The sequence below is a fragment of the Schistocerca cancellata genome, chromosome 6 (assembly GCF_023864275.1).
Source record: "Schistocerca cancellata isolate TAMUIC-IGC-003103 chromosome 6, iqSchCanc2.1, whole genome shotgun sequence".
NCBI lineage: Eukaryota > Metazoa > Arthropoda > Insecta > Orthoptera > Acrididae > Schistocerca > Schistocerca cancellata.
In genome coordinates this window covers 723,659,708-723,678,638 of record NC_064631.1, presented here as the reverse complement: position 1 = coordinate 723,678,638, position 18,931 = coordinate 723,659,708, and the positions used below count along the sequence as shown (strand labels likewise).

Below are 18,931 nucleotides of genomic sequence, written 5' to 3'. Positions count from 1 at the left end.
TGTGAGCTCTTGAATGATCCGAATCTCCGCGACGATATATCTATCTTTGCGCTAGGACTTGTTCTCAATATTGACTGCTAAGTATTGCACATTGTAACAAGATTTCTGCTGGTGGTGGTGGTAAGCTCCTATGCGACCAAACTGCTGAGGTCATCTGTCCCTAGGCATACACACTACTCAATCTAACTTACGCTAAGGACAACACACACACTCGTTCCCGAGGGTGGACTCGAACCTCCGAAGGGGAGGGGGGAGTCGCACGGCCAACATTTCTGGATGCTGACTAAATGGGGTAAGAGTATACTCGCATTCGACCTGTATCCGTAGCCGTTTTCCTAGAGAACGAGAACGCTGTCTGGATAATGAAAATTTTCCTCTTGGGCATTCAATTTGTTTACTGTTGCTTTTATGGTAAAATCCTGTACGTTTCTCGCTCAGTGCCAGTGTATTGTATAGAGAAACCGTTGTGCAGCTAATAACTCGAGTGACTGAAATGGAGCGAAGGTCACTCCAGTTTACAAATAGGGTAAAAGATCGGATACATAAAGTCAATATCGTTGACGTCCTACTGTTGAACAAGTCTGTTCTAAGCTCAAACATTATTGCTTTCTCGGAGGAATAGGAACTTCTTTCAAGGCATCGGCACATATTTATAAAAATGAAAAAGAGCTCTCTTTTTTAAACTTCCTAGTGGGTTACAACTGTGTGCCGGACCGAGACTCGAACTGGGGAACTTGCCTTTCGCGGGCAACTACTCTACCGACTTCTTGTTTTTCATTTTGTTCGTTATTTTTCGCTGTATTTGGTAGTAGTGGACGTCACATGACTTCCATTGCAGTTCGTTGTTGATCCCTTCACTCAGTTTTTTATTACAAAGACCAGCCAGCACTGACTGCACACGCTGAGCTACCGCGCAGGCACCGACTGAACCACCCAAGCACGACTCGCTATCTGTTCTCACTCACAGCTTTTCTTCCGCCAGCAAATCGTCTCCTACCTTCTGATTTTTTTTTTTTTTTTTTTTTTTGCCCGAAAGTCAAAGATCCCGAGTTCGAGTCTCAGTCCGGCGCACAGTTTTAATCCACCACGAATTTTCTTATCAGAACACACTCCGCAGCAGAGTTAAAATGTCATTCGGCTCGCTGTTTTCCTACACAACGTCTTGCAAGTAGTAGCTGCAGCTGAACATGAAGACTCAGCCTTTCTAATAAGGCTTTAACCACTGTACCGCATTTCTAACCAAAATGCAATCATGCTATCTCCGCAAACGTGTGACTGCCTCGAGGAATATTGGAGTAATAGAATCCGATACGTTATACTGGACGGCAAATGTTCCACAGAAACTAAAGTAGCACCGGGTGAGTTCTAAAGAAGCTAAATAACATCTCCAGTGTTTTCAGTATAGTGAGAAAGGATCGGTAGAGCTATAAGATTGTTTGCTGATGATGCTCTTTTCCAAAGCAAAATATCGGTTTTGGCCGATCGTAAGAAACTGCAGAACGACTTGGACAAAACTTTCACTCTGTGTAATCAATGGCAGTTCTCTTTAAATGTGGGTAAGTGTAAGGCATCCCGAAACATCACGCCTGGATGTAGGCCCGTATGTCGGGCGACAGTCAGGTTGGTTCCCCACAGCTGTCCAGGCCGTTTCCAGACACGTCTTCGCTGCTCATCAGGACTCAATTCGAAGTGGGACTCATCACTGAGGACAATTCTACCCCATTCAGTGAAATTCCAGGACGACGACATGTCCTGAAATGCCTCGGACAGTGGTAGGATACCAATCTGAATGTCGCCCAATGGTCACGGTGTTAAATTCGGCGTTTTTCGCATTGCATTGCAGTTGTTAGAAATGATAAATGACGGACAAAAACCGTAAAATTGACAGGGAGTAGACGCGAAAACTTTGGATTCGTAGCCCGACGCTTTACCACCGACCTACCAACACGTACAGATGGTCATTTTTCCCTCGCCCACTACACAAAATAATGGAACAGGAAAGGAAAGAGATAACTTTTGTACGATGTACCCTCCGCCATCGACTGTAGAGTGATTTGCGAAATATGTACGTGGATGCTGAACACTGTAGATTTTCATGACAATTTCGTTACAAAGCTGCCCCGGTACTCATTACGAATCGGTAATAGCAGTCGACATATAAGGAGGCGAAAGCGCTCGTCGATTTAATCGCATTAGCTTGAAATCAGATTACAACCGTCCGTTTCAGCTTCGTACCGACTTACATTAACGAAACATTAGCGGTGTAACAGTTGCCACATTCTTCTACACTAGTGTAAATGATATTTGTCGTTAATACTTTTACTTAGAAGTAGAGATCCCTTTTATCAAAGTAAGGAGATTTAGTACGCTTCTTCCCCAGAGGGCTTTCCATTCTTCTAGATTAGAGTCCTCTCTAAGGATCTGTGGCTGCGGCGTTCTTGTTCTCGATATTAATGAAGCAATTTGTAGAGACATAAGATACTGATTAAGCCCGGTAATGAGCTGTCAAGGCCCCGTTTCCAATTCAAACAACATTTTTTGTGGCAACTGAGCTAGCTACTTTAAATTCATGCGTAAAATTTCTCGGGCGTCGTGCGATTCTAAATGTTTGATTAAATAAAATTCATTGCTTCCGAAGCATGCTGTGACTGCGTCGGACGCAAATAGCGTCTGCGAGTAATTACCGGCTGCTGAGTGGAGCACAGAATTTGTTTATTGGAGGCAAAGGCTGTGTCTTTTCCCGGCATCGACAGAAGAAAATAATGAGGCGTATTAATGCGAGCACGATAAGGATTTCAGATCCAAACAGTGAGAAACGACAACTAATGTTCTTTCATTCCTTTCGGTTCTTCTGTCCCTTGCTTCTTATAGTGCAGGAAAAAACGGAGTATTGGATTTAATGTGCTGTCGACAGTCCTCGTGATCATAAAAGACGTATGAAACTTTTAGCTAAACAGGTATGTTCTCCTGAAATTAAATTTCGCATCACATACAAGTGACATAATATCTGTACAAATTATGGGCCCCAGTGTTGCAGTGATTCATTAATCACTTTTTGTGTAACTTTGTGAAATTTTCTTCCTCAGACTCCATACCATGAAAAGGATAGGCATAAACCAAACGTTACAGAAAAGTTTTATTTAGAAGAGATTAGAGAGTGCTGAAAACTATCAACATTTTTTCATTCCCTATGAAAAGACACCTGTGTAAATGCTCTTACTTCTAGTAGCTGAACACAGCTATTGCATCCGATAATGTTTATCCCCTGAAAGCTGAAAGCGCTTTCTGGTGGTTACGAAAGATTGCGTTGAAATATCTGTAACTTTCGTCCTTTTTTTATCATATTTAACGATGTTATTCCCAACTTGCATGCTACGCACACTCAAGTGCAGAGATTTCCGTAGGCGCTGTGTATGTATTCCTTTCTCTCGCTCTTTGGGCGCAGTACTGCAATACGAAACACTCGTTCCGCCTGGGGCATCGCCGTTTGTGCTCCAGTCCAATCCAGCTGGGTACACTCCATCTGAATTCTACTCTCTTCGACCTCCCTTCGTCATCAGTCTGTGGATTTCCCCCATTTTTAAGGCTAGTTTTTTTTCCAAATTTGTACCTTTACTTGAATTCACCAGATAGCCGAAGTCAGTTTGCTCCATTAGGCAACGCTGCAGAATAAGACGGGAGCAAGTAGGAAGTTGGTTTCTGCGGAGGCAGCTGAAACACGCGGACCACTTGGCACGATGGTGGATCAAGAGAGTCGGTAGAGGTACTCGAGCCTTGGAACAGATCTTCCTCGGCTGTAAATACAGAGGGCAACCACTAGGGTTCTGGGGCGAAACGTTCGATTTGATTTTATTAAACATTAATGATTAACATATGTGATCCACCGACCACAAAAATACATATTCAAAGGTTTTCAATAAAGTTAGCCGCATCTGGGCATTTAGACAAATCAATGGTTGTTGTTGTTGTTGTGGTCTTTAGTCCAGAGACTGGTTTGATGCAGCTCTCCATGCTACTCTATCCTGTGCAAGCTTCTTCATCTCCCAGTACCTATTGCAGCCTACATCCTTCTGAATCTGTTTAGTGTATTCATCTCTTGGTCTCCCTCTACGATTTGTACTCTCCACGCTGCTCTCCGTTACTAAATTGGTGATCCCTTGATGCCTCATAACATGCCCTACCAGCCGACCCCTTCTTCTAGTCAAGTTATGCCACAAATTTCTCTTCTCCCCAATTATATTCAGTACCTCCTCATTAGTTATGTGATCTACCCATCTAATCTTCAGCATTCTTCTGTAGCACCACATTTCGAAAGCTTCTATTCTCTTCTTCTCTAAACTATTTATCGTCCACGTTTCACTTCCATACATGGCTACACACCATAAAAAATACTTTCAGAAAAGACTTCCTGACACTTAAATCTATACTCGATGTTAACAAATTTCTCTTTTCAGAAACGCTTTCCTTGCCATTGCCACTCTACATTTGATATCCTCTCTACTTCGACCATTATTACTTATTTTGTTCCCCAAATAGCAAAACTCCTTTACTACTTTAAGCGTCTCATTTCCTAATCTAATAACCTCAGCATCACCCGATTTAATTCGACTATATTCCATTATCCTTGTTTTGCTTTTATTGATGTTCATCTTATATCCTCCTTTCAAGACACTGTCCATTCCGTTCAGCTGCTCTTCCAGGTCCTTTGCTGTCTCTGACAGAATTACCATGTCTTCTCCATGGATTTTAATTCCTACTCCGAATTTTTCTATTGTTTCCTTTACTGTTTGCTCAATATACAGATTGAATAATATCGGGGAGAGGCTACAACTTTGTCTCACTCCCTTCCCAACCACTGCTTCCCTTTCGTGTCCTTCGACTCTTATAACTGTCATCTGCTTTCTGCACAAATTGCAAATAGCCTTTCGCTCTCTGTATTTTGCCCCTGCCACCTTCGGAATTTGAAAGAGAGTATTCCAATCAACATTGTCAAAAGTTTTCTCTACAAATGCTAGAAACATTGGTTTGCCTTTTCTTAATCGAGCTTCTAACATAAGCCGTAGGGTCAGTATTGCCTCACGTGTTCCAGCATTTCTACGGAATCCTAAATCATCTTCCCCGAGGTCGGCTTCTACCAGTTTTTTCCATTCGTCTGTAAAGAATTCGTGTTAGTATTTTGCAGCCGTGGCTTATTAAACTGATAGTTCGGTAATTTTCACATCTGTCAGCCCCTGCATTCTTTGGGATTGGAATTATTATATTCTTCTTGAAGTCTGAGGGTATTTTGCCTGCCTCATACATCTTGCTCACCAGATGGTAGAGTTTTGTCAGGGCTGGCTCTCCCAATGCTATCAGAAGTTCTAATTGAATGTTGTCTACTCCCGGGGCCTTGTTTCGACTCAGGTCTTTCGGTGCTCTGTCAAACTCTTCACGCAGTATCATATCTCCCATTTCATCTTCATCTACATCCTCTTCCATTTCCATAGTATTGTCCTCAAGAACATCGTCCTTGTATAGACCCTCTATATACTCCTTCCACCTTTCTACTTTCCCTTCTTTGCTGAGAACTGGGTTTCCATCTGAGCTCTTGATATTCAAATCAAGTGGTAACAGGTGAAAAACGTTGCCAGACCTGGACACGAACAGAGCGAGGTGGCGGCGCAGTGGTTAGCGTCGCGGTTCAAACCCGCGTCCGGCCATCCTTATTTAGGTTTTTTGTAATTTCCCTAAATCGGTTCCGGCAAATGCAGTGAAGGTTTCTTTGAAAGGGCATGGCCGAATTCCTTCCCCATCCTACCCTCATGCGACGGGGACCGATGATCTAACAATTTGGTCCCCTACCCCATATCGACCAACCAACCAACCAACCAACCAACCAACCAACCTGGACATGAACCCACATCTTCTGCTTAAAGCAAGCGGTTGCTGCGACGCCTCAGCCACTTCCCATCCGACCCAAATTCCCAGCCTGACACGCACACTAGCGTAGCGTCACGTACCCATGACCCCTTACTCGCCATTTCGGATTCTCGCAAGAGATCAGGCTTCCGTGCATCTGCACTGACATAATGGTTCTTTGGCCGTCGCACTGTGTTGATGTAAACATTTATCTGGGTTCTGTTCTTTCGGCCTCTGCTATGCGCCCCATAAATTTGGTGTTTTTGGTGTTCATCCGGGAGAGATATCAAGGAACTGAACTGCTTCCGCTTGAAATGTCTTATGATCATTCTTCTCATTGGGTGCATTAGTAATTCCATTACATGAATGAGGGCAGACAGACCAAGTATCGGCATACTTCATTTGAGAAACCAGCTCATGCAGTCCACAGGGCTAAGGAGGCCTTATATAGTGAGCTGCGTGATGGGAAGAGGAAGGTTGGAACGCAAAGACGTTCATTTCGTGGATGAAGGTAAGTGGAACGTGAGCCACGGTACGCAAGGACGTGATACTTTGATCAGGCAGGGATTGTCTGCCCCCGCCGGCCTGCGGTGCATTTTTCGAACAGCCGTCCACATGGATGGCGACGAATCCAGACACGAGCCTCGACCTGGTGTAACAGGAATCGTGATTCAGGCGATCAGGCGACACGTTCCATTGATCCACGATCCCTTCTCGATCATCCCCTGACCACTGGAATCGTTATTGACGAACACTTGGCGGTCGTCTGTTACGGAGCGTCGTTGTTCGATAATTAGCGATGGATGTCGTGCTCCTAAGTACACACACTTGCACCAACATTCAACTCAGTCATCAGATACGCCACAGGTCGCAGCCTAACCTGCTTTAGAGATCGGTCAAGCCTCTGGCGTCACGCTCTGTGAAGAGGCGTAGAGGACCTTGTTGCTTACTCGTGGTTAGTTTCCATAGGTGATCAAGACAACAGCACGGGAACAGCCTATCAGCTTAGTCGTTTCCGAGATGCTCCTTCTCACGCGCCGGATCACAGCAATCTGCCGTTTGTTAAAGTCACTTATGTCAGTGCATATTTCCATTTGCGGCACTTATCGTCGCCAGAATCATGTGTCCTAAACGCAAACAGGTGGCATTCGATCGCTCTTTGGCAAGTGGTCATAATGTTTCGGGTCATCAGAGTAAATGAATTAAAATGTTCCACGAACAGGTGGAATTATACGAGGAAGAAAGACAGCAAATGTTCTACGAAAAGCGTGTGGCAGTAAAAAGAGGTCCGAGGAGGAGCACCTGTGTTCACACAATGAGAAGTCGTGAGCGTGTGTACAATCAGCCGATGCGCCTTCAGAGCGATAACTGGATTCACTAATGTACGAGGAGCCACGGTAGGACGTAGAAAAACACTGTACAACGGTCGCTGTGGATGAATGTAGCCATTTAGACATACATGTAAGTACATTCTATGACAAAAAAAGCCGAAGCACCACGAAGTAATCACCCGAATGGGACGGATATCGATAGACGTGACGTACGTGTACAGACGAACAAATTAATAGTTTCAGAAAAAATTGGGTGATTTATTCAAGAGAAAAAGCTTCACAACTCGAACAAGTCAGTAATGCATTGATCCATCTGTGGATCTTATGCAAGCAGTTATTCGGCTTGGCATTCATTGTTAGAGTTCTTGGATGTCCTCCCGAGGGTTATCGTGCCAAATTCTGTCCAATTTGTGCATTTGATTGTAAAATTCTAAGCTGTTTGCAGGGCCCTGCCCACTATACTCCAAACGTCCTCAGTTGGGGAAAGATCAGGCGACATTTCTGGACAAGGTTGTGTGTGGCAGGCACGAAGACGAGCAGTACAAACTCTCGTCGAGTGCGGGCGGGCATTGCCTTGCTGAAATGTAACTCACGAATGACTTGCCACGGACAACAAATCGGGGAGTAGAATATCTTCGACGAACTGTTGTGCACCAAAGACGCCGCGAATGAGAACCAAATGGGTCCTGCTATGAAATGGAATGGCACCCCACACCATCAGTCCTGGTTGTCGGGTGACAGTCTGGTTGGTAACCCACCACCGTCTGGGACGTCTCCAGACTCGTACTCACTGGTCATCGGGACTCAGTTCGAAGCGAAACTCATCAATGAAGGCAATTCTACTCCAGCCAATGAGATTCCAGGCTGAAGACTTGTGGCGAGACGCATCGGAAAACCCCGACGTGGCACCAACCAAATGTTGCCCGCCATATGGATCGACAACTGGGAGTGATCATCTGGATGTCATTTCGTTCAGGACCACTTTTGTTGCCATCAGCGGCACCCTTACAGTACAGCTGTACGTCGACGATATTCTGTGTCGTGTTTTGTTATCCTTCATGGCACGTTATCCAGACCGAATGCGTCTGACACCACTGCAAGTGGGCTTGTTGGTGTACAGTGGTCAACAGCAGTTGGCACAAGGGGCGCCATCAGCTCAGCACCATATCTGTGAGCCGCCTACTAATAGTCCAAAAATGATCATTGAAGCACCAGTTGCACGTTGAGTCATGAATCTGGAGCTCTGAGTGCCTCTCTGACGACTGTTTGGTCCTCGCTTTCTGTCCACTATCTGGGTCGACCGCTTCCTAATACTGTGCTTGGTCATGATTGATCCACTACTCCCAACGTCGTAGAATAGCGGCACGACTACTATTCACGTGTCCAGTGATTCGCCGAATACTGCAGTCGACATCTTTGAGCTTAACAACACATCCTCTCTCACTACACGTGCACTCTCAAATGCTGACACCTGTATACATAGGTCACGTCCCTGTCTGCGAGCCACCCTGTCTGTGAGCCATAGTTACTGTCCACCTGAGTACACGGAATGAAATTCGAGAAGACTTTATGCTCTGGTATCGACGTGTTCCCTGTTGATTATCCTTGCCAGCTACGCAATGAAACTGTGCTGCAACGACACACATTCATCCATAGGCCGCCAAAGTTCACAGTTTTACATTTCGCATCACTACTTGTTTGAAGATGAATTTGTGAGCAATTTGCATAGCTCCTTCATGGTGCATCTTCCTTTTTTCCCCTTGAGTGTTTGTGCTCAGCCGTTGTACTCCAACTTGTCCCATAGTCCCACATACAACGTGATCTCCATGATACATTATGAAAAGTAACTTATCCCAAAATTTCGTTGACCTGTGTAAAGACTGAGAAATGTGGAGCTCGTGTAACAATTTTGAGGCACTTTCACTGTTCCCCCAAGTTCCTGATTATGACTGTCTGCAACTACGTGGCTGTTGCTGTCAACATCCCTTTAACCCACCCGAATATTAGGTTGGCCAACGGCCGTGCCGCAGTGGTCACACCGGTTCCCGTCAGATCACCAAAGTTAAGCGCTGTCGGGCTGGGCTAGCACTTGGTTGGGTGATCATCCGGATTGCCGAGCGCTGTTGGCAAGCGGGGTGCACTCAGCCCTTTTGAGACAAACTGAGGAGCTACTTGATTGAGAAGTAGCGGCTCCGGTCTCTGAAACTGACATACGGCCGGGAGAGCGGTGTGCTGACCACATGACCCTCCGTATCCGCATCCGGTGACATCTGTGGGCTGAGGATGACACGGTGGCGGGTCGGTACCTGTGGGCCTTCATGGCCTGTTCGGGAGGAGTTTAGTTGTTTAGTTTTTAGAATATTAGATTGAATAGCCTTCAAGGGCGTTCATCATTGAGTAAACGTAATTAGGGGGTGGAAACAAGGGCCAGAAAGTAAGAACGTAACATCTTCCTGATTATTAATATCTTCAGCTTTCTAAAACTAGTGAACATTTGGGATGTTACGTAATTAATCAAAAAATTACCACTAAAACCAGAAAGAAACTAATTCAAGATATTCTCTCGCGAAATGTAAGACTGATAAAGTGATTGTTATGGTACCTCATTGTCGACCGAAATTTTTTAGCATTACAATTTTTTTGATTGTCTAAATTGGTACCATTTCACTGGGTGAGCGGCAATCGTTACGGTAATCTTCAGGAATATTGATAAAACAGAACTTATTACACCAACCGAGTGAATTACAAAATTATTCATAAAATAGTGTAAACGACACAGACAGAATAATTACTGTAGCAACGCATAACAGTTGCATGGTGTCGCGCAGGTTCAAAGAGTTTAGTAACAGATACAATACATTGCAGAAGCAAAAATGGTAAAAACTCGAAACCACAGTCAAACTCGAATTTTGTTCTCCTACTGGTAATTTAAAGAATTTATTTTGCATTTTTATCATTGTTACGAAATAATCTAAGTTTTGATTTGATCTTTCTCTTTTGACATTGTCATTAAGACAATTAACATCATTAACATCGAGCATAGATTTAAGTGTCAGGAAGTCATTTCTGAAAGTATTTGTATGGAGTGCAGCCATGTATGGAAGTGAAACATGGACGGTAAATAGTTTTGACAAGAAGGGAATAGAAGCTTTCGAAATGTGGTGCTACAGAAGAATGCTGAAGATTAGATGGGTAGATCACATAACTAATGAGGAAGTATTGAATAGGATTGGGAAGAAGAGGATTTTGTTGCACAACTTGACTAGAAGAAGCGATCAGTTGGTAGGACATGTTCTGAGGCATCAAGGGATCACCAATTTAGTACTGGATGGCAGCGTGGAGGGTAAAAATCGTAGAGGGAGACCAAAAGATGAATACACTAAACAGATTCAGAAGCATGTAAGTTGCAGTAGATACTGGGAGATGAAGAAGCTTGCACAGGATAGAGTAGCATGGAGAGCTGCATCAAACCAGTCTCAGGACTGAAGACCACAACAACAACAACATTAAGACTGTAAGATTCTCGCACATGGGTGCCAGCATGCGGGAACATGATTACTTTATCAACGTGCAAAGGTTTCTATAGTGTTCAGTCGCGTGGCCGACCGGTTCTAGGCGCTTCAGTCTGGAACCGCACGACCGCTACGGTCGCAGGTTCGAATCCTGCCTCGGGCAGGGATGTGTGTCATGTCGTTAGGTTACTTAGGTTTAAGTAGTTCTAAGTCTAGAGGACTGATGATGACTCAGATGTTAAGTCCCATAGTTCTCAGAGCCATTCGAACCATTTGAGCAAGAAAGCAGAAGCAGCAGAAAGGCCATCAAAATCTCTGGAGTAAACAGGAGGTTTCTCACGAAAGTAAAGCTACGGTGTGCCTGCTAGCCCGAAGAAATCTAGACGAAAGACTGTACGGTGTTGTGTGTGCATTTTCAAAGACCTCAGCTTCTGTGCAGCTGTTCGCTGGAAAGAGATCACGTCAGACATGTGCGGTTACTGTCGCAGGCATTACCCAAACCGCATTCCGCTGGGCTCTGCCGCCAGCTCCCCGGCAGGTGTTCGCAATTACCGCGTCGTCTACGTCACGATCGCCACAGCACAAAGAGGGTCTTGCCCACTGGCTGCGCGCTTGCAGAAGGCACTGCAATTTCCGGAGTACGACAGCTCAAGGGTATTGCCGCAACAAGGCCCTACCTGCCGCCAAGTTTTCTGCTACGAAAATTACGGGACCACCGTCTGCAGAGTGGCCGGAGGGGAGAGGGAAGGTGGGGGGAGGGGAGGGGGGTGAGATGGGGTATGGCTGAGAGGGTACAGGGCCACCTCGGGGAGAACCACCAGGCCGACAAAAGCAGGACTAAAATAACGCGGCGACATCTGCCTCGAGCCGGCTGCTTAGCCCGAGAAAAGAGAATAACACGGCGTGCCAGTGGCCGGCCGCGATATTCTCGGAACCGTATGTATATGCGGAGAGTGGCGGACATACCGTCATGAAGGCAGGCATTTCCGGCGGCTTCATTACGGAAATACCCGCCGGCGGCCGCGGAAGGCGCGCCCAGCACAGGGCGGCTGAGTCACGCGCTGCGCCCGGCCCCTCGCTCGCGTTCACGTTCACGCACCGCAGCACACGTCGGCTTAGCTTCGCGGCCCGTGAAGCTGCTCACACGGGGCGCGACCGCCGCCAAGTTCTGCGCTCGTCACCCGCCGCCTCCAGGCACTTTCACTCTCAGATCGTAAACGTCTGCAGACGAAACTGTCGCCTCGCCTGACGAGACTATGAGAGCGGAAACACGCAGGAACGTCTAACCTCCCCCTCACTTACCGACCTTAATGACAGTGAAAATGAAACCGCGTGTACCTAACGGGAATTTGGGAAAAGCAATCGTCACCGAAGTTAATTTGCGGTAAAGAGGGAGGAAAGGGTTACATCTAAACGAAAGGAAAAATGCTAATGAAACTGGTGGAAATTAATTTTGAAAAGGCGTAAAGTTAATAAAGAAAGTAAATGTGCGGCCGTTACGTTAACAGTTAACTAGCGGTAATTAGATATTTGAGATTTGGGGGAAATTACAGTCGCCAGTCCTAAGGACAATTACTATAGTAACTGAAAAAGAAAGGTTATTACACATATAATTAGCACTAGAAGCGTGGCAACTGAAGGTTGACACGTGTAGTGTGAAAACTGAAAGTTTGTCAGAAGTAATAAATTTCGCTACACTCTGACTTAATTTAGCAAAAGAATTAATAAAACAGGATAGTCGAAAGTTAATTTAGTGACTGAAGTTAATAGTGAGCTTTCTTTCTGAAGCGCATCGAAATTCAGTAAAATACGGTTAGTCTTGGAGTACCTCAACAATCATTTCAAAAGCTACTTGAATCTACGCAATTTGGAAATAAGAGATTTAACTTTGAACTTGAATTAAATGATTCTGAACAATTAACATTAGTAAAATTTAGTACGTACCAAGCTGAGCTGCAATCACAGGTAACCTCAACACGGTAACAAAACTCGCACTCTTAATTTGTGCTTGTGTAATGTAAATATTGTAGCCAGCTATCAATACTTTAACTGAACTTTGAAATTGAAGCAGCGAAATTGAATTATATTACTTTAATGCTGGCGTTTGAATTTCAACGACACTCGGGTTCATTTCGGAAAAGGAAGGGACCCTGCTTGGCAATGCAATTGGGACAATGAGCAACAAAGGTTCATGCTAAGTTGCTGTAATTTTGTGATGCAACAATTTTAAAAACTTGAAAAGCTGAGGTCTGCCATACAGTTCTAAAACTTTACGTGCTTCCAGTCTTCCTTGTTGGTTGATTGAAGGTTTGAAGCCGTCGATCGAGGAGGTGGCGACAGTCACTCATTGTCGGCCGTCGCTGTTGCAGAAGCTGGTCACCAGGCGAAACTCTTGATGTGCGCCAGCTAATGCTTCCCGTCCGCGACACCATGTCAGAAACTATCATCGCAAGTCGAGCGCAATTACATGCTGCCAAACCCCGAAAGCGCGGCAACTCGCGGGAGCTTCACACAACACACCTGCTCCACTCGCTACTCCCGCCACACCCTTTCTCTCAGCCCGCGCTCCACGCGGCAGAGTTAACACTACCAAAGATCCTACACACTTTGATTCTTCACACGACCTATCGATGTTACGATAGCAGTTTTCCCTAGGCAAGACCCAGCGTAAAAATACAAATAATATTTACGAAACAAACCAATTATACATCGACATAAATGCATAAATATATATATACAAATAGTAAAACAATTATCATATGTAAAGACACAGAAATGTCATATATTCAGGTAACAAAAATAAGGAAAACTAATTTATAGTACAATAGATGGAAATAGGAGGATATGCATTTCCGGCGTTACAAACGGTTGCACCGGCTTTAGAGTGTCGTACCTCTGTCCGTAACAACGGATCCCTGAAGCGCCAAACAAACTGTTATAGGCATGCGCATTCAAATACAGAGATACGTAAACAACAGGCAGAAAATGGCGCTGCTATCGGCAACGCCTATGTAAGACGACAAGTGTCTGGCGCAGCTGTTACATCACTTACTGCTACTACAATGGCAGCTCATCAAGATTTAAGTGATTTTGAACGTGGTGTTATAGTCGGCGCACGAGCAATGGGACACAGCATCTCCGAGGTAACGACGAAGTGGGGATTTTCCCCTACCACCATTTCGCGACTGTACCGTGAATATCAGGAATCCGTTAAAACATCAAATCTCCGACATCGCTGCGGCCGGAAAAAGATCCTGCAAGAACGGGACCAATGACGACTGAAGAGAATCATTCGACGTGAAGCCGGCCGGTGTGGCCGTGCGGTTCTATTCGCTTCAGTTTGGAACCGCGTGACCGCTACGGTAGCAGGTTCGAATCCTGCCTCGGGCATGGATGTGTGTGATGTCCTTAGGTTTAAGTAGTTCTAAATTCTAGGGGACTGATGACCGCAGATGTTAAGTCCCATAGTGCTCAGAGCCATTTCAACCATTTTTCGACGTGAAGAATTGCAACCCTTCCGAAAATTGCTGCAAATTTCAGTGTTGGGCCATCAACAAGTGTCGGTGTGCTTATTATTCAACGAAACATCGTCGATGTGGAATTTCGGAGCCAAAGGCCCACTCGTCTACCCCTGATGACTGTACGACACAAAGCTTTACCATTCGCCTGCGTCCGTCAACACCGACATTGGACTGTCAGTCACTTTAATGACTGGAGACATGTTATCTGGTCGGACGAGGCTCGTTTCAAATCTTATTGAGCGGCTGGACGTGTACGGGTATGGAGACAACCTCATGAATCCATGGACCCCGCATATCAGCAGGGGACTTTTCAAGAGTGATATGGGACCCCTGATACGTCACCCTCTGACAGGTGACACGTACGTAAGCATCCTGTCTGATCACCTGCATCCATTCATGTCCATTTTACCGAGCGAGGTGGCGCAGTGGTTAGCACACTGGACTCGCATTCGGGAGGACGACGGTTCAATCCCCCGTCCGGCCATCTTGATTTAGGTTTTCCGTGATTTCCCTAAATCGCTCCAGGCAAATGCCGGGATGGTTCCTTTGAAAGGGCACGGCCGACTTCCTTCGCACGCAATCCGCGACATGGCGTGTCAAACCGCGCGGCCACCCCGCGTGGCTCAGTTCCCTCTAGCACTACTTCAGAGTTCGTAAGAGGTATCGTTTAGGCTGGTTACAATCTAACTCAGGTACTTGGAATGATCAGCTCTTTCAAAGGTATAACTAGCCATCGTTATTTCGGCTGGCATGTTCTCCCTGTGCGCTTTCCCAGCAGCTATGTGTTTCGTTTGCTGTTCACTAATATTTAGTCCTATATTCTAGTCGGCCTTTTCAAGAGCAGTTATTGTCTCTTCCATTGCCGTCAGAGTTCTTGCTACTATGTCGATGTCGTCCGCATAGGCCACTATCTGCATAGATTTATGAAAAGTCGTTCTCCTATTCAAGATATTTGCCTCTCTCATCACCTTCTCCAAGGCGGCGTTGAACAGGAGGCACGCCAGCACATCGCCCAGCCGTACTCCACTTTTAATTACCAGAGTACTGGACAAGATTCCTTCAGTTTTTATGTAACGTCGCGTTTCTCTCATTGTCATTCTTACTACCTTTGTCAGTTTTTTTGGAATACATAATTCACCTAGAGCTCGATATAGTTGCTCTCTGTATATACCATCGTACGCTACTATAAAATCAATGAAAAGGTGATATGTTCCGACCCCATATTCCTTTGTTTTTTTTTTTCAGAACTTGTCTTAGGGTAAATATCGGGTCGATAGTTGCCTTATCGGGGATAAGTACACAATGGTACAGCCCCGTTTCTCTCCCTATTATTGGAAGGAGTCGGTCGTACAGAATGTTAAAGAGGATTTTATATCGCAGATTCAGCATTGTGATCCCTCTACAGTTACCGCAGTCCATCTGGTCTCCTTTCTTATACATAGGGCATATAATTCCGTCTTTCCAAGTTTGAGGCATTTCCTCTTCTTCCCGCATTAGTTTAACAGGTTCAGGATGTTCATCTCGAACTCAGAGTCTCCTTGCTTGGAAAGTTCTGCTGGAATTGCGTCTGTCCCTGCCGCCTTGTTGTTGTTTAATTCCCTCATTGCAGTTCTCACCCCTTGTAAGTTAGGTGGGTGCACTCTGTTATCCGAGTCTTCCTCCTCCTGTATTTCTGTCGAGTTTCTTGGTACAACTGGTCTCGGATTAAGGAGTTTGTCAAAGTGGCGGCGCCTAATTTCGCCATTCTCATCTTTCAATGTACTCATTCAGCCCTTGAAAGGTTTCTGTGCGTTATTCACCTCCCTATAAAATTTCCTTGCCTCGTTTGCACGTCTCAGAAGCTCCATTTCGTCAATATTTGCCTTCATCCACGCCCTCTTTTTCCTTTGATAGGCCCTTTTTTCAATTCTGTTTTTCTTTATATTCTTCCATTATCCTCCTCGTCCACTGTCGTTGTAATGTCCTTCTGTGTGCTTCATTTTTTTTTTCATTTGTTACTATTTCACATTCAGTATCGAACCACGAGGTTCTTGTTTGCCTTATTCTGTTCCCTCCCAAGTATCTCGCTTGCTGCTGTCTGCACTGTCTTTTTTATCTTTTCCCATTGATCTTCAATGCTGTTACAGTCTCCAGCGTTTTCAAGGGCCTGAGTTATTCTCTCCTGATATCGTTTCCTTGCTTCCTCTGATTCTGAAACTATGATGCTATATTTCCGTGTCATGGGTCAGATTCCTTTCACTGCTTTGAATATTCTTGCCCTCACGCGTGTCCAGACTGGGAAGGGACCTGTGTATATATTTGATCCTCTTCAACTCCTTTGCCTTGCATCAAGTAGTACATGGTCGATCTGAGTTATCATATTTCCATCTCTGCTGCCCATGTTCCCTTATGTATTTCCTTCTATGGGAACAATGTTCCTAGATGTTGCAAATAGTATCAACCTTGTCTCGTTGTCGTCATGTACAGTATGTGTACTATAGATGCCGCTTATTCGTCTACCATTCTCTCCCACCTGCGCATTAAGGTCTCCAGGTAGTATTTTTGTATCGTGCCCTGGGCATTCATCATATGCTCTTTCAAGAGATTCGTAGAAAGCTTCTTTCTCCTCATCCTCTCATTCTTCAATTGGTACATGGGCGTCAACTGTGGAGTAATTGAATAATTTCCCTTTTATCCCATGTCTTGGGTTTACAGGATTGAATCCATCTGCTAAGTGCAACTGACAATCACCACAAATCCTGTGCCGAACCCGTGTTTCCTTTCGCTACAGCTATAAAATATGTTTGTTTCTTTCTTTTTAAGGCCTCCACCCCCGGCTCGTCTTCCTTCTTGTAATACTACGATGCACACAGGTCTCACTGCTCACTGGCATTGCTAATTCACAACTAGCGTTTCGAACTGATTTCTTTGGCGCTGCGCGTGAAAGACTGTCATTCGTTCAGCACGTTCTTACGTTCTTGTTGGTCGAGAGCAATGTTAATTACGACGAGAAATAAAACAATTTTTTCACATAAACCTGTTATTTAGTGTCGTTTTTTATCAATCCTAGCTTACCGGTGTAATTCAAATCTTCTGCAGTGTTTCCAAATAAATGACTACTTTACTAATCGCTACCAGTGACACTCAGTGATTTTACACCACAGCCTAGACAGAGAGAGGGAGGGGGGGGGAGAGAGAGAGAGAGAGGAGAGAGGAGGGGGAGAGGGGGAGAGAGAGAGGGGGGGGGAGAGAGGAGAGAGAGGGGGAGAGGGGGAGAGAGAGGTTCAGCAAATGTCGACGTCGAGAAAACGAGCGGGAATCCCGAGGCGGCACTGCTTGGCTTCCGTAATGAGGGAACTGGGACCAAATTTCCGAGGCGCAGAGGCAGGTAGCCGCCTACGGAAGTGATCAGCGGGCACCATATTGTGGGGCGGAACCTCCGGAAATTGCATAACTGTATCGGACGATCCACACGCGCCTCGCACTGTTTACAAACTTTCAGTGCCCAGCTGTTGACGACGGCAGGTGATCGGTCTGCCCACTGGCTTCTTCACATTTCGTTACGGAGAACTCTAATCAACCTATAGCTTCACTTAAGTTTATGATGTTATAAAAGGAGAGTCTTTGGAGAATGGTTTCAGGTTGCTTTTAGAAAACAGATATTCTTCTTAATTTTCTTAACCAAAAGGTTCGGCACATTTTTACACGTCAAACCATACATATAACTCATTAATACATTTACTAGGGGCGTTCAGTGACTAATGCAACACAGTTTTCCTCAAAACAGGTTCGTTTTATTCAGAATTCCAATACACCACATTGTTCCCCGCCCTTTTGGCTATAAAACCGTATTTTTCAACATAATTTCCATTCAATGCATCTATCGTACTCCAACTTTCTGCAAGCGCCTGTGTGCCCGCATGTACCACGCGACTGGGCGACATCGAAGCCCACGTCGTGCTGTGATGAGACTCGACAAAAAATTGTCAGGAGCAGCCTCGTAAAGCGCAAGAAATTCACCACAGGTGGTACTTCGTCGCTCTTCAATTACGGGCTTCTGTCAGGCAGTCTTTGATCTCCGGAAGTCTCTATGTAGGTAAAAGTAACCTCCATTCTCGGTACTGTTGAGAAAAGCGTGTGTCTCCAATCGTGAACGGGACAGTGCTGCTTGCATGCATCGACATTCTTCTATCATTGTGAAACGCAAAAACCTCAAGCTCTACATCATAGTGGTCGCCCGAGAAACAGCACCGCTAATAATCGCTAACTACAAAAAATTATGGCTCGTAGCCAACCGAGGAGAATGCAACACAACTGCGCACTGACGGTTTGGAAAGCTACTGGGAGGGCTGTGTGAGCCAAGTCGCTAAGCAACCGTCCGGGCGCGACCGGTTTGGCATCTACATGTCCATCCATAAATAACAAAAGTAAAAATTTATGGTGCGCGAATTTCGCCGTCTGCAAAACAGCTTATGGAAGTCAGAAAAAAACTCCAGTTATATGGTGAACAACACAGAAATCTGAACATAACGGCGTCTTAAAATAATACTAAAATAAATAAGTCGACGCCTTAACAATCCGATTTCATAGTGCGAAAGAACACTTTTAAACATACATACACACACACACACACACACACACACACATTGTGTTTTGCAGAAGACGGAGATTTTTTTTTAAAGAAAACTCT

General features: G+C 45.2%; 1 protein-coding gene and 1 pseudogene across 1 annotated transcript in view; one reads left to right on the top strand and one right to left on the bottom strand.

The window, feature by feature from the left end:
- Positions 1-18,931, bottom strand: part of LOC126088490 (uncharacterized) — an 841,325-nt gene that overhangs the window by 16,674 nt on the left and 805,720 nt on the right. The gene's annotated exons all lie outside the window — the stretch shown is intronic.
- Positions 9,241-9,358, top strand: LOC126089584 (5S ribosomal RNA; annotated as a pseudogene).